The 16,368-nt window shown below is 41.5% G+C and overlaps 1 protein-coding gene across 5 annotated transcripts in view; it reads left to right on the top strand.

Annotated features, from left to right (window-relative positions):
• Window positions 1-3,309: 3,309 nt before the first annotated feature.
• KANSL1 (KAT8 regulatory NSL complex subunit 1) overlaps window positions 3,310-16,368 on the top strand; it is a 180,245-nt gene continuing 167,186 nt past the window's right edge. For 2 of the 5 annotated variants that reach the window (XM_027625441.2, XM_027625435.2), the window contains exons 1-2: window positions 3,990-4,147; window positions 4,934-5,071. The gene's annotated coding sequence lies outside the window, so the exon portion shown is untranslated. Of the gene's footprint in view, window positions 3,340-3,988; window positions 4,148-4,933; window positions 5,072-5,404; window positions 5,423-16,368 lie in introns of those variants that run through there. The other 3 variants (XM_027625437.2, XM_027625442.2, XM_027625438.2) reach the window with 3 other exon arrangements.

The raw sequence follows: 16,368 nt of genomic DNA, 5'->3' as shown, positions 1-16,368 counted from the left end.
GTTTTATGCTTGGTAGACATTTGGGAGGTTTCTAGTCTGGGACGTTGAGGAATAATGCTGCTATGAATAGTGTTGTACAGTAATTCCAACCCTTAAAATTCGGCATTTCCTTATAATATATATCTAGTAGTGGGACTGCTGGAACAGAGTATGCATATCTTAAATTTTCTTAGGTTATATCAGTCTTCCAAAGACTAGTTTACATTCTCACTAGCACTGTACGAGGATTGCTGGTCTTTATTGATTGGTAGAAAGTCTTTAGATACAGAATTATGGAAATTAGCCCTTTTGTAATATGAGTAGCCAAAATATTTTTCTGAATTTACAATCCTTTAAAGAGGCACTGATGTTCACTAGAGGAAGGAAAATGTAACTGGCAGAAGTGGAGTATTCTAATTTTGAAGCATTAAATGAAAAACAAGTGTTCTCAGTTAACCCCTTTTTGCTTTTCATTTGCTATTATACCTGTCATTAATACAAATAATCATACAACCAACTTTCATGGAATGACCTGGATTACAAGATGCCAAATAAAATAATAATAATAATAGTTAAAAATTGAGTGTTTAGCCTATGTCAGGTACTATTTTATATCCATTATATGTATTGACTAATTTAAAACCGTAGGAGATAGGTACTATTTTTTCCCCCATTTTGCAGATATATGAAATAAGGAGCTGAATTAAAGATGTTTTCTCGGGCTGATTTAAGCAAAATTAATCAATTCAGAGAAAATTTTTTTTCTTAGCTGATACAGATCTTTTTTTTAAAAGATTTTATTTATTTATTAATTTTAGAGGGAGAGAGAGCACACATGCATGAGCAGGGTGGGCGGGTGGGGAAGGATCTCAAGCAGACCCCGCACTGATGTGGAGCCTGATGTGGCTGGATCCCATGATCCTGAGCTTATGATCTGAGCTGAAGGCAGACACTTAACCGACTGAACCACCCAAGTGCAGGTATCGTTTTTTAACCTGTGATCCACAGGTTAGGAAATTCATGAACTTAGATCAAGAAAAGTAATATGCCTTTATTTGTATTAAGGTCTAATGAAAATTAGCATTACCTTCAATTCCGAGTGGAGAAAATAAATCAAGCAGTATTAGCAGTAACTGTGATCTTGTCACTAATAGAAATCACAGATATTTTCCTGATACATGACAGTCGTTGCAAGTATCTTGAAATATTATTTATCCTCACCTACTGCCTCAAAATTACGGTGATTAGGCCTGCCATTAGATCTTATTATTTAATACATTAATATGAAGCATATATATTACTATATCACACTTTTTTTTAAAGATTTTATTTATTTATTTGACAGAGAGAGAGAGAGAGCATAAGCAGAGGGAGTGGCAGGCAGAGGGAGAGGGAGAAGCAGGCTCCCCAAAGAGCAGGGAGCTGGATGCCGGGCTCGATCCCAGGACCCTGGGATCATGACCTGAGCCGAAGGCAGACGCTTAACTGACTGAGCCACTCAGGTACCCTCTATATCACACTTCTAAAAATATTTTAAAAATTGTGTTTTAATATAATTGGTTTCCTTTGTGCTGGAGTGGCAGGGGGTGGAAGGGATGGGGTGGCTGGGTGATAGACATTGGGGAGGGCATGTGCTATGGTGAGCGCTGTGAATTGTGCAAGACTGTTGAATCACAGATCTGTACTTCTGAAACAAATAATGCAACATATGTTAAGAAAAAAGAAAAAGAAGAAGATAGCAGGAGGGGAAGAACGAAGGGGAGTAAGTCGGAGGGGGAGACCAACCATGAGAGACGATGGACTCTGAAAAACAAACTGACGGTTCTAGAGGGGAGGAGGGTGGGGGGATGGGTTAGCCTGGTGATGGGTATTAAAGAGGGCACGTTCTGCGTGGAGCACTGGGTGTTATGCACAAACAATGAATCGTGGAACACTACATCAAGAACTAATGATGTAATGTATGGTGATTAACATAACAATAAAAATTTAAAAAAATATAATTGGTTTCCTTTGAATTTGTAGGTATGTTTCTTATGCATTTAAAATATTCTGAGAAGAGGTCCATGTGCTTCACCAGAATGCCAAAAGGGTCCATGATTTGAAAACGTTAAGAACTCTGCCTTACTGCATTTTTTTGGCTTTCTTTCTTCTTGAAGGAGCTTAAAGAGGGTTCCTGAAGTGAACCTCAAGGCCCGTGAGGCTCTCATGGTTTTATTAGTCTATTTTCTTAATTTTCAAGCCTCTTCAATATGTATGGTTTTTCTTATGTCACTCATCGTCTTTCTGTTTCTTTTCATTGACTGTCACTGTGGGTGTGTTTTTACACTTCTATGGGGAGTTTATCCTTTAGCATGTCATAGACCACCATATTAGGTGGAGAACTGGAAATCTCCCCTAGTCCTGATTGCCCACTCTCTCCCTCATTCCATAACCCCAGCTGCCTCTGGGACACCTCCACTTGCTTTTATCCCTGATATCTGGAAGGAACATATTAAAAACTAAGATTCCTCCCCACATCTGCATGTTGTCCCACTTTGCCTGGATGATCTTCCTGTCTGTCCCCCTGGTTTTGTGGCTTTGGAATTATTTAAAAGTATAAATCAATTAATTAAAAAAAAAACTGGAATCTTTGTGAATGGTACAAAAATCAAAAGATACAAAAGGATGTGCTGGGGAACACAAGTCTTCCTCCCATCTGGTCTCCTAGGCACTCAGTTCCCCTCCCAGGAGGAAACCACTGTTACTAGCTCTTAAGAGTGATTTTTGATTCCTTCTTATTTTTGGCTTTATCTCAAGTCCTTCCCTGTCTGTAAGATGAGTGCCCTTTCCTCTCCAGGCCCTCATGACCACATATGTGTTTGACTTTATATATAAGTATTGGTATGTGTATATTTTATGTACATATAAAAAAATCTCCCCCTATGGCCTTCCGGCATCGAGTTTTCATCACGTCGCTTCCTGGATGAGGAACCTACAGGGGTGAGGGGCCGGGGTTGGGGGTGATGGAGAAGAGGATCTACAGGGCACTTAGGTAGGGGGGGTTGAGTGGCAGACTGGTGGGAAGCTCTGCCGGGGTTCCTATTTCTATTCCTCCCGCCTCGGCCCCCCTTCCCGTCCTCTTGTCCATATGTCTGTCGTTTCCAAGAGCCGAGACAGAGACAGAGACAGCGAGATACACAGAGACTGAGACGCCGAGACACCAGCATCCCTCTCTCTCCCCCCTCTGTCCCGCCCCAGCGCTCTGACGGACATCCTCGACCAACCAATGGCGCTCACGATGTGCCCCGGAAGGGCCAATGGGAGACAGAGGAGGGCGGAAGATTCCCCGCCCCCACTTCTAGGCTTGGTTGAGCCGTGCAGGTAGGTCCGGGGCCGGGGGAGCCGCCGTTGGCACTGGTGCCCGGGGGGGTGGGGGCACGAGTCGGTAGGGGTGATGATGGGGAAGGGGAGGCGGCCCCGAGCGTGGAAGCCCGAGGGGGCGGCCCGGCCTGGAGGCGGCGGGCCGAAGGGCCCGGGGAGCGGGCGCCGCCGAGGCCCCTGGAAGCGGCTGGGCTGGGGGAGCGGGGACGCGTGTGTGGGGCACCGGGACCCCCGCCCCACGCCCACCCTTAGGCCTGGGCTGCGGGCTGCGGGCTGCGGGCCGGGGCGCCAGGGGGCCTGGCTGCCCGGGGGCGGGCCGGGGCCGGGCCCAGGGCCGGGGGCGCCGAGCAGAGCCCGGGGCGCCAGGCCGTGCCGAGGTGGGACGGACCGACGCGGGGAGGAAGGGAAGCTGCATCCCGCGGGCCGCCCCTCCTGAGGCAAGCCGGGGCAACGGCCGCAGGCGCCCCTGCCCTGAGCCCACTCCCCCACTCGCCCCCGTCCTAACAATGGGGATGGGGCAGAAGGAGTCGCCCCACTGCGGGAAGGGGGGGGTACGTTTGGGACTAGGGTCCAAGGCGGGGGGAGGGGTGGGAACTCGGGCTCTCCCCTTTCTCTTCTCTCCTTGGCTTTTGCGGTGGGGATCATGGAGGGGCTATTAAACCTCCTGAGACTTAGGTCAACAGTCAAACTCCTCCCCCCCTTTGCGCCCCCCACCCCCCCAAAAAATCCGATGATTGGTAAGGAAAGTGATGCCAAGTCTTCGAAGCAGAAGTGACAAGCGCATAGCAAGAACAAATCAACTCCAGAGGTTTTTATTTTTAATTTTTCTTAAAAACGAGGGTATTGTAGTCTTTGATTTTTCAAATTTATTTTACGGGGCGGGGGGTGTGTGTGCTGTTATTTTTGTCCCTACTCGGGCAAGCCTCCATTTTAAGCGAAGCAGTAACTGGTTAAGCTGGAATTTTCATTCAGGCCTAAGACTTGAACAAGGATCCTACAAGAGGTCATTTAATCGATCCTCCTTCCTCCACGCAAACTTACCTCCCTCCCAAACTCAAAATTAAGTTGTTTGGTCTGCTTTTAAAGATCTCTAGGAAAGAAGCGTCTTTTATTTGCTTGTAGCATATCAGACAAGAATAGATTTTCTTTTTCACGTAGAATGGGCTCTGAAACTCAAATTTAATAAAATTTAGGACTATCAGAACGGTCAGAGAGGCTTTAACTTATCAAATAAAATTAACTGTGGCAAGGGTCTTTTTAGATGGTCAATTAACATCACTTTTCAATAATGTTTTTGAAGTCCCCTGAATAGTCATTTTTTAATCAGGGATTTTGGTTTTCTGATTATTTGATAAGCAATTTTATATTATCTAAAACATGTGTTAGACATTTAATCCACATTTTATGTAAAATATAGTTCTACATATACATGGAGATATACATAGACACATTTGCCCTTTTCTAAGGGGACTGTGATCTCTACCTCTTTTTAGGATGGTGATGCAAATAGTACTTTGAATTTCTGTCCTGATAGCTTAAAGTATTTGGTTACTCTTGATTAGTTTTTAGTCTAATTGACAGTCCTCTCTTTCAGATACCTTCTTCAAACAAAAAATTTTCCTACCTGCTCATACTTGGTGACTGAGGGATTACTAAGATTCCCTTCTTGCTCATTTCTGAGTATTGTCTGAACTCTTCTGACACTATGAATGCTATTTGGATGCCTCTCAAGGTAGGATGTGTTATTTTTAAAATTCAAGTTCTCATTTTATTTTTCTTTAGAATTAAGAATATTCGAATCCTTGAATTTGCAGTTCTTCAATCCTTTTACCTGACACTCCTTTCCCCTCCAAAAGTACTATTGTGTTTGCTTCTAGGACTGATTGGTTACTCCTTACTTTGTATTGCTACTGTTCTTGATTATTGGTGTTAAAGTATTAATGAAGTTCTTGAATTAACTTCCATTATAATGATGTGTTTACTTTTTAACTTTAAATGATGACAACCCACATAGTTGTAAAGTTCTGCTCCAGTCTCAGTAGGATGGATTGGCAATCAGACATCCAGGTCCACTTTCAAGCAGGTACTTAAGAGTCATAGGTACTAGGGTGTGTCCCACTCTTGGAAATCTGTAGCTGATTCATATGTTACAAAAGATGTGTCATTAACCATTTGTTTACTTGAGGCTCAGGTCATGATCCTGGAGTCCCGGGATCAAGTCCCGCATCGGGCTCCCTGCTCGGCAGGGAGTCTGCTTCTCCCTCGGACCCTCCCCCCTCTCATGTGCTCCCCCCTCTCATATGCTCTCTCTATCTCTCAAATACACAAATGAATAAAATCTTTAAAAAAAAAAAAGAAAAGAGACTTCGTATAGTAGATTAGAACATTCTAAGACCTGTTGGTTTCTGTGTACAACTCTGTTGGAGAGTCTTCCTGCTGCCCCCTAGTCCTTTGCACTCGAATTTACCTGTTTTTTTCAACAGGTAGCATTTTGTGCCAAGTTTCATCTCACAGGATAAACTTCTTGGGCAGTGTGGACAGATGATCTTTAGATGAAAAAGCCCTCATTGATAATGATGGTTCTCCAGTCTCTTGCTTCCTTCCAATCTCTTGTAGAGGTGGCCAAAGGACTTTCCATTAGGACTAAACAGAGGGTAAAGCTTTACCGGGAGGGTGCCGGTTGCCTTCCTTCGGAGCTAGATACTAGTGTAGTTGAGACTGTTGTGTGGTAGTCTGTCCTGTGGAATTCTAAGTTAATGCAGTGAATAAATCAGCGAATAATGCAGTCTGGGTAACTTAAATATGGGACTGTGGGAAAATCTTTAGGTAAATGTAGACTGAATTCTCATCTTCATTTATGTTCCAGCTGCTATTTTTGGATAAGGAGTGCTTATATTAGTATAAAGGAAGCCAAAGTGACACAGTTTCGAGCCATTCTGCTTGTAGAGTTGGAGGGGTTGCATGGGGAATCTAGGCAGAAGTCCTGAACCCATAAGAATTGAAGGACCTTGTACAAGAGTATTTCTCTTTGGTACCAAGTGTTTAGTGCCAGGATCTGGTGGCCCCTGTTATCTTTAGGAAGTAGGCAAGGGGATATGAATGGGTACTAGTTCTCTAGAAACTTAAGGAAATTGAGATCAGTATATCGGATTTTATTTTTTAGTCACCTTAGTTTTAACTAATGTATTAGGTACATAGAGTCCTGCTATTTAACATATATATGATGTTTAAGATTTAACTCTAGATCTCTGAACCTGGGATGTTACAATATAGTTCCACAGTAAGCCCTAAAGTTGTACGAAAGACCTCTGGCTTGGCAGGAAAACAGAATGGAAGTCAAGTGTTCCGTACTATGTGAGTTACCCTACTTAAGAATTTAGTTATGTGGCTGCCTTAATTTTATGTTCCCCATCAATCCTTTGATCAGTGGGAAACCTCTTCTGAGTCTAAACAAATTTTTTATTTGCTGACATTTTCCTATTCCTTTTATTACCTTAAAAAAAAAAACCTTGAAATTTGTTGTGTTGGAGACCTTTTGGGAGGAAGAGTATAGCACTGAATTTAAAGGATAGAAAATTAAAAGGAAGAGAGAACTTTATTCTTTTTCATTGTGAATATCCTTAAAATATTTCTGAGATGTATTTTCAGATTACAGCTGCTTATTTTTAAGTAAAAAAAAAGGTAGATTAATTAAAATGTATACTTTGGAACCAAAATGTTCATTTTTTATAGCTCTTACTCTTCATTTCTGATTCTCTTATTTCAGACTGAACTCTAGTTCTATCATGTTAGACCTGAGTATTGCTTGTTTCCATGAGTATAGAAAATAGTGCCATTGCGCACCCTTTTCACAAACCAGAGTACCAAAGGAAAGATAAGTAACAAAGGCAAAAGAACTCCAAACAAACACTCCTCAATTTAAGGCAGTGTTGTTAATTACAAATTCCCATGGAGATTACTTACCCCTTTCCATATATTAGGGATCTACAGTTTTTTCATTGCTAGCCATGACTAAGCACTATGATGTTCCTAAGTCCATTTGTCAGGGTTGGGGCATGGGTGAGATGGAAGATGAACAAGGAGGAGGAGGAGAAATGGGCAAGCTGGAGAAAAGAGCAAGGAGAAGCTGAGGTAGCAGAGAGAAGGGATATGTGGGCTCTGGCATGTGCTGTGGTACCACCATCACTTCTCAGGTAGCTTTACGGACTGCTGGTTGCCTTGAGTGCTAGATTGAACTGGGATGGAAGGCAAGTAAAAAAGTATTCTTGACAAAAGGACAGAATTAAAATATAATTCAATATGATATGGAAAGGTCTCCAAGATACATAGTTAAGTGATAAAAGCAAGATGTAGAATAGTGTGTGTTGTATGTTACCCTTGATGTTTTTGCGGGAGGCAGGAAGGAGAAAAGGAAATTTGTATTGGCTTGGTATATATGCGTTAAAAAAAACTTTAGAAGAATAAACAAAATGGTGACATTGGTTACCTGTTAAGTCTAGGAACTGGGTGGGTAGAGAACAGGGTGGGAAGGAGACTTCTCACTGTATTATATTTTTTTATACTTTTGATAGTTGTATCAGAATTAAAAAATTTAATACAAAATTTTAAAGACCCTTAAAAAATAGTATTTTGGTCCTTACATCTCTTCTCCTCCAGTGTCTGGAAGTCAGAAATAAATAGCCAGGGCTACCACTGAGGGAGCAGAGAGCCCTTGAACAGTGGCTGAAGGGTACTGTCACCTAGTACACACATTCTCCTGAGATCTTGAAGAATTTTGAATTTATAGCTGTGTATTTCTAGGATTGAGTTGGAAGGTCAGGCATTTAAAATTTTTACTTGCTCTTCAGGTTTTAGTAAAAAGATTTTCATTGTTTACTCCCTCATGTTGGCAGTTAGATACACTATCATGTTCTTGGTTGTGTGATCTTGAGCAATTTCTTAATCTCTCTGAGATTCAGAGTCCTCCTTTGTATTAAAGATTATTAATATTTATTTCACAGGATTGTTGTGATATAGCTGTAAGGGACATGGTATCTGGCTTAGTGAACTACTACAGTTATGACAATAATTACCATTAATAATAGTTCCTTATAGCCTGGTGGTAAGAGTGAGGGCTCTGGCTGATGTTGGGCAAATTCCTTAACCTCTTAGAGCCTTGGTGCCCTCATATGTAAAAAGGGCATGATTCTAGTATCTAGATCCCAGGGTGGACTTCGGGAGAACTAAATGAGTTTGTTGCTGCAAAATGCTTCGACTGACACTTGGTACGTGCTCAGTAAACACGGGCTGCTAATTCTCTTCCTGACATCTGTTTGCCAGGGCTCCCATAACAGAGTAACACAGAGTGAGTAGCTTACAAAACAGAAATGGGTTGTGTCTCAGTTCTGGAGGCTAGAAGTCTGAGGGCAGGGACATGCTCCCTCTGAAGGTGCTGGGGCAGGATCTGTTCGGGCCTCTCGTCCAGCTTCTGGTAGGTCCTTGGCCCATGGCCACATGACCTCAGTCTTTATATAGAGTTCTCCCTCTGTGCATGTCTTTGTGTTTAAAATTTCTCCTTTTTAAAAAGGACAACAATCATACTGGATTAGGGCCCACTCCAGTGACCTCATTTTAACTTGATTTCTTCTGTAAAGACCCTATCTCCAGTTTTGCTATACTGGACATCAGGAGTCTAAAATATCTTTTTTGGGGACACAGTGCAACTCATAACAACATTCAGTAGCCTTGTCAGCTTCACAGACTTAGGTCGCTCAACATGGGGAGCCTCAACACCTGTACGTAGGAAATGAAAATTTTGGTGCAAATTAGTAACATGATTTAAAGAAGTAGATTATTTCCTTAGGCTTCTAATGGATTTATCTTTATTATGTATAGATTTTTGTTGCCATTGAAGCTTTAGATTTATATAAAATCAAAACTTTACAAGGTTAGATTATTCTTTTTTTATTAAGCTATCAGTAAAATTCCAGTTTGAAAAATTAGGGTCAAGATTACGGTCTTGTTCTCCATCCTTTGTGGAAATTGATAGAACCTTGGGATTTCTTTATTCTGTAAGAATTGGGCCCGATGTCTGTCTCTAGGGGTTTGGGAGCTAAGGCTACCCAATGGGGAATTAACACCCCCTTGCCTGCGTTTTACATGCAATCAGATGCCATCTTTGATGAAGCTGGCATGGTTAGCCTCTAACATTTGGCTTCAAATTGTCATTTTTGGGGTAGACAGTATGGGTCACGCAAACAGCAAGACCTTGAGGAAGTTCCTCCTGTGGCCTAATTTGGTCAGCCCTGTGCTTCCATTCCCTTCCTGTTTGCCATTAGGGTAAAGTTCACATTTTTTAATGTAGTGATGTAGTAATGTAGACCCCTGATGATCTAGCTGCTGCTGACCTTTCTGTTTTGTTTTTAAGCCTTACCTTTCCCCACTGACCTATACCTTTGTTTGATGGTTTCCTTCTCCTGAAACTTCGAGTGTTAAGACTTAAACAGTTAGCATTTAGGTGAAAGTTTTTTTAAAGGTATTGCATGCTTCTCTGCCTCCTTAAAGAAAGCACCCTGCACAAAATTTTATCTTTTAAGAAGAATCCAAAATTATTAAAGGTCCTCACTATTCCTCACAATTACTGTACTGGACTGATCTATAATGTGCCTTTGGAGGCCATAAAATATACTCTATAAATGGACCAGTATGTATGTATTCTATACTCTTGGGTTATTCTTTTTTTTTAATTTTATTTATTTAAAGTAATCTCTGCACCCAATGTGGGGTTCAAACTTAGGACCTTGAGATCACGAGCCACATGCTTGTCTGACTGAGCCAGTGAGGTGCCCACTCTTGGGTTATTTATATTCTCTTGTCTGTTATCATCTACTTACTTGCTCTCCTACCTTAGTGTCAGGCAGTTACTGGCCTTGTTCCAGCCTCTGGCAGCTTTCCCCTCTATTTTAATGCTTTCTTTCTGTAGTAGGCCCTATAGAATACCAGCAAACTGAGCTTATATAAATTATTTGCCACGGAAAAGTAAATAGATCTTTAGTGATGACTGGAGGGACTTTTCTATGGATAAAATACATGAAGAATGACAATTTTCTGGCAATCTGATACAAAATGATACGGTTTACTTGTGTGCATTTTATGGAGAGGAAGGGTCCGTTGCTTTCATCAGATTTTTTTTTTTTTTTAAAGATTTTATTTATTTGACAGAGAGAGAGAGACACAGCGAGAGAGGGAACACAAGCGAGAGAGGGAACACAAGTGGGAGAGGGAGAAGCAGGCTTCCCACGGAGCAGGGAGCCCGATGCGGGGCTGGATCCCAGGACCCCAGGATTGTGACCCGAGCGGAAGGCAGACGCTCAACGACTGAGCCACCCAGGCGCCCCGCTTTCATCAGATTTTTACAGTGGTCTGGGACTGTTCTAGATAAATACGTGTTATGAAATTGCTTTGTGAGTTGTCATCAGAGGTCAGTTCCTAAATTCCTTCTCCTAGCTCCCTACCGTGAAGTGGAGTTCAGAGTGTTGGGTAATTGTTTGGACTATGGGAGGAAGGGCCATTCAGCTCGGTCCGAGAGTGCTGACCAGGCCGGGGCAGAGCACCAGAGGTAGGGGCTGGCGTTGGAGAGAGAAGTCAGGTGGAGGGTAGGAGAGCAGCGCTGGGCTTTGTTGGCCTGTTTACTCCAGAGGACAAAGGGAGTAGCCATAGTAATTCTGGAAGCTTAGAGAATATATGCAGGTACTTGATTTGAAGAAATTAAAAAAAATATTTTTTTAAATTATCTTTTTATTCTGAACAGTTTAGTGATTTAAGTTTTTGCTAGATTTTTTCTTATTTTTTTTTAAAGATTTTATTTATTTATTCATGAGAGACAGAGAGAGAGAGAGAGAGAGAGAGGCAGAGGGAGAAGCAGGCTCCCAAGGAGCAGGGAGCCCGATGCGGGACTCGATCCCAGGACCCTGGGATCATGACCTGAGTCAAAGGCAGACGCTTAACCATCTGAGCCACCCAGGCGCCCTAGATTTTTTTCTTCCTTGAAAATCATCTTGTGAAACGTTTGTAACCTAAATCATAATTTGGTAAGTGAGACAGCCAGATGAGAGTGAAAACAGGGGTAGAAGAGTCAAATAAAAAATTTAATTAACATAATTGTAAAAGCATCTTATTTGTAGGGGCTTCTTTGGAAGTTAAACAGCTGCCTTCCTTATAAAGGAAATTGCTGGTGACTTTGCCTCTTGGGTCAGAGAGCACACAAAGCCTGTCAGGAAAGAAGACCTCTTGGGCCCATCCCTGTGTCTCTTTGTCTCTTCCCATGCTAGGCCCACCCCTCTGGCCTCTTGAGCTATTTTCTTCCTCCTTGTAGGGACCTCTGGCTGTCAGTTGTCTCTTTTCCCAACCAATTTTCAACCTCCTATTCCCTGATGGCTCTTGTCTTTCAGCTTATAAATACACTCAAGTCTCTTTCACTTTTTAAGAATACAAAATCCCTACATTACAGCCGTTGGTCCTTCAGTAGCTTCTGCCTATGTGTACCCTTATGGATTCATCCCTGTTGCCACATTCAGAGTATCCCTTTTTGCCCATATCTTCTGAGGCCTCCTCGTAGTGTCTGGCACCGTGGACCGTGCCCCCTGGCTGTGGTGGCGGTGGTCCCTCCTGGCCTCTTGTCTTCATTTCTGAGAAGCAACATAGAAGGGTGATATAGAACATACACTCCGGATCCAGAATCCTAGATTCACATTTCGGGCCTGCCACTTAACTGTGTGACCTTGGGAAAATAATTTAACATCTCTATGCCTCAGTTACTGCCTCTAAAAAATGGGGAAAATAATAAAAATAATAGCACCTCCCTCAGGACTGTTGTGAGGAGGAAATGAGTTAATAAGTGAAAAGCGCATGGAAAGGTACTTGGCACAGTCAAGTACAAACGATGTGAGTGCAGGCTCTTTCTGTCATCATTGTCCTCTCCGGCTGCCCTTTCTGTTCTCTTTGCAGACTTTTTTCCTCCTTCACATCACTGTTTGCCTTACCTTGGCCCTCTCTCCTCTTAACCTCTACATTTCCTGGCGGACATCATAGAGAGGTTTGTGTCTCAGTCCCCATCCATATACTGATGATTTGCATCTATGTTTTCTCCAGCTCCACATGGTCTTAGCATCTCTGATCCCAGCTGCCTCCTGGACATCTCCACTTGGTTGTCCCATGTTTATTTCAAGATGACCTAATCAGCTATTCCCCCAAGTGCAGCCTCTTCCCCTCTTCATGTCCCTGTGAGTGGTACATTCACCCACCCAGTCACTCAAGTCAGGATTCCTTCTTCTGGCCCAATGGTTACCATGTTCTTGAGATCCTAATTCATAATGTTTCCTTAGTCGCCTCTACTTCTCTCTCCTGAGATCAGACCTTTGCCACCCTTTGCCCGCGTGAGCTCTGTCGCCTTCTGATCATTCTACTTGACTGCCTTCTGTTATCCAAGTTGCCGCCATAGCGATCCTTGTAAAATGTCGATCTCATTGTCTGATCATATGCCTTCTCCCCTGGCTTACCTGGCTTTCAAGGTAGAATTCAAATGCTCTTGGCAAGCATCCAGGCCTTGGTGATCTGGCTTCGGCCAGATCATCTCTCTCCTTCCTGAGCACCCTGCCCTTGATGATGCTGACCTGCTTGCAGTTCCTGCTGTGCACCTGATTGCTTCTTTGCCCCTGGGCCTTCACATGGGCACTTGCTTCTGTTTAAAATGGCTTCCGCCCCTAGATCTTTAATAACAGGGATGATAAGAAGAGTAACAGCAATAGTAGCTGACACTGACAGAGCTTCCCGTGTACACAGGCATTGTCTCTGGGTGTGTGTGCACGCGCCTGGCACTTCTGTTGTATGGGGGTTGCAGGTTGCTTCTCTCCCCCACCTAGTCTCCCAAGTCCTTTGAGAGTAGAGGTTGTGTCTTACGTTTTATCATCACTGTTTGCCATGTGATGGCACTGAGTGAATGTGTGTTGAACGAGTGGTCTAAGGACTACATTGCCCAATCTGTGAAGTAAAGTACATCTTTAGGAGGGTATGAGTGGAAAAGCTGAGTTAGTCACATCTGTTCACCAGTCCTGGCCTTCCCCTTTGGAACCATAGGACTCAGCCTGTTCAGTGTGAGCAGCTGTGTAGCTTGGAATAAGGATTACAAGGAAGTTTTTGGTTTGTTTTTGTTTTAAATTTCCAATGAATGATGAAGGGCATAGGTGTTCTCGTTTTCTTAGTTTTGCTTTTGAAAAAGAGGCCAATTTTTTGACAGCCCAGTGTCACCTGGTAATTAGAATATTTTCACATTATTAGAATAAAGTATAGGGAAATGAATAGTATTTAGGCTTACGATGTTCCAACCGGGTAGTATATTTGGCAGTAAACTGATTATGATTTTGGAATTCTTTACTAGTGATCAGATGTCCCTTCCTTTTTCGTCACTGTTCTGTTGAGTTTAGACACATGCTGTTTTACCTTTTATTATTGTATATAAATTGTGTTTTTAGCAACAATCCAGAATATGGACAAGCTTATACAGTTGAGTCTTGAACAATGCAGGGGTTAGGAGTGCCAACCCTGTGCAGTTGAAAATCCACATATAACTTTTGACTCCCCCACAACTTAACTACTAATAGCCTACTGTTGACCAGAAGCCTTACTGATAACATGAACAGTCGATTAACTTGTATTTTCTATGTTACATGTATTCTATACTGTAGTCTTACAATAAAGTAAGCTAGAGAAAAGAAAATGTTATTAAGAAAATCATAAGGAAGATAAAATATTTATAGATGCTGTCAGTTTACACTGCCTCTTTATAAGATGAATCATGTGTCTATCAATATCTACATCAATATTGTCTTTTATGACACAAAATACTGTAGATGTTATATATGTTACTGACACTAGACATCAAAAATGAGAAGATAACGTACAGTCTGTTTGTGTGTGTAAGTTTTAATAAATTTTAATTTTTTATAATTTGTGTATATTTTATGGTAGTGATAAAATAGACTAGTATCTACATACATTTTATGCTTTCATGATTTACCATTTTCTTAATTTGTTTGATATTCCTAGACTGTGTGGTTCATCTGCCAGTTTTTTCAATTGTTGCAAATCTCCAAAAGTTTTTCCAACATACTTATTGAAGAAAATTCACGTATGAGTGGTTTAGTGCACTTCAAACCCTTGTGCAAGGGTCAACTCTAATTGTAGCCTGTGGTTTATTTTTATCTAGGTCTTAATCATATAGTAATTTTTGGCCAGCAGGGGGAGCTGAAGCCACTGATATGTGACTACATCTCAACTGGTTTTCAGTTTGTTCCAGCCAAAAGAAAGGAAGACACTACATCTAAAACTAATGATGTACTTACTGTATATTGGCCAACTGAATTTCAATTAAAAAAATTTTTTTAAAAAGTGAAGAAAAGCCTTATGGACAGAGAACTAATCAAAGTTCACAAGGAAGAAATACAATTGCCAAGAGGCATATGAGAAACATTTTTATTCTGATAAGTAATCAGGAATGCAAAAATGATATACTCTTTTCTTAAATTTTTAAATTTTTTGAGTAAACTCTATCCCCAATGTGGGGTCGGAACTCATGACCCCAAGACCAAGAGGCATAAGCACTACCGACTGATCCAGCCAGGTGTCCCATATGGCATTTTTATTTTAACCTATCAAATTGGCAATTGAACTGTGCTATCAAAGGTAATATGGGGGCAGTCTCCGCAATTACTAGTTGAAGTATGCATTGGGCCCAATTTTTCTGGAAGGTATTTTGGCAACTTATATCGAAAACCTAAAGATGTCCTTTAACTTAATTTTTTCCACTTCTGGGAATATACCTTTAGGGGAGAAAAATAGAGATATACAGAACGATTTGTGAACAAAGATAGTTGTCATGGCATTATCTATACGAGGGAGAATTCAGAATAAACTTAAATGAGCAGTGAGATTAATGGATATATTATGGCGCACCTGCCTGGTCAGGCAGTAGAGTATGAGATTTTTTATCTTGGGGTTATGAGTTTGAGCCCCATGTTGGGTGTAGGTAAAATCTTATTAAAAAAAAATAGGTACGATATGGCATATTTAAGGATGGATGATGATACAGCCATAAAATCATATTTTTGAAGAACTTTTAATGTCTTAGAATGTTGACTATTTGATAAGTGAAAAATTAAGGATATAGAGCTATATAAGGATTCTAAATGTATAAAAGATAAAGAAAAAAATATAAAAACATGTATACATAAATAAAAGAATGAAAGAAACTATAGCAACAAACTTCACTGAGCCTATTAGACAAGGGTCATCAGCCAATTGTTCTGTCACCAAGGGATGTTTTGAGGTGAGGCATTGTTACCTTATAAGCTGTTAACCCCAGAAACTTAGGGCCCAACCTAAGATGTCACTTCTATCCTGTAGGACCCCAGAATGGACTTAATATACATCAATTTATGCACTTCTTAAGTTTTCTTCACCCTAAATACCTCTTGGTGATAACACATTCCACACATTTCTTTTTTTTAATACTTATTCAATAATTACTTTATTTTTTTTATTATGTTCAGTTAGCCAGCATATAGTACATCATTAGTTTTTGATGTAGTGTTCAGCGATTCATTAATTGTCTATAACACCCAGTGCTCATCACCATATGTGCGCTCCTTAATACCCATCACCTTAATACCCATCACCCCCTCCCTTTTGTAACTCTCAGTTTGTTACCCAGAGTCCAGAGTCTCTCAAGGTTTGTCTCCTTCTCTGATTTCTTCCCATTCAGTTTTCCCTCTCTTCCCCTGTGGTCCTCCTCACTATTCCTTATGTTCCACATATGAGTGAAACCATATGATAATTGTCTTTCTCTGCTTGACTTAGTTCACTTAGCATAATCCCCTACAGTTCCATCCATGTTGATGCAAATGGTGGGTATTCATCCTTTCTGATGGCTGAGTAATATTCCATTGTATAGGGGCGCCTGGGTGGCTCAGACGGTTAAGCATCTGCCTTCGGCTC

Source organism: Zalophus californianus, chromosome 16, assembly GCF_009762305.2.
Source record: "Zalophus californianus isolate mZalCal1 chromosome 16, mZalCal1.pri.v2, whole genome shotgun sequence".
Classification (NCBI taxonomy): Eukaryota; Metazoa; Chordata; class Mammalia; order Carnivora; family Otariidae; genus Zalophus; species Zalophus californianus.
This window is presented reverse-complemented; position numbering and strand designations above follow the sequence as displayed.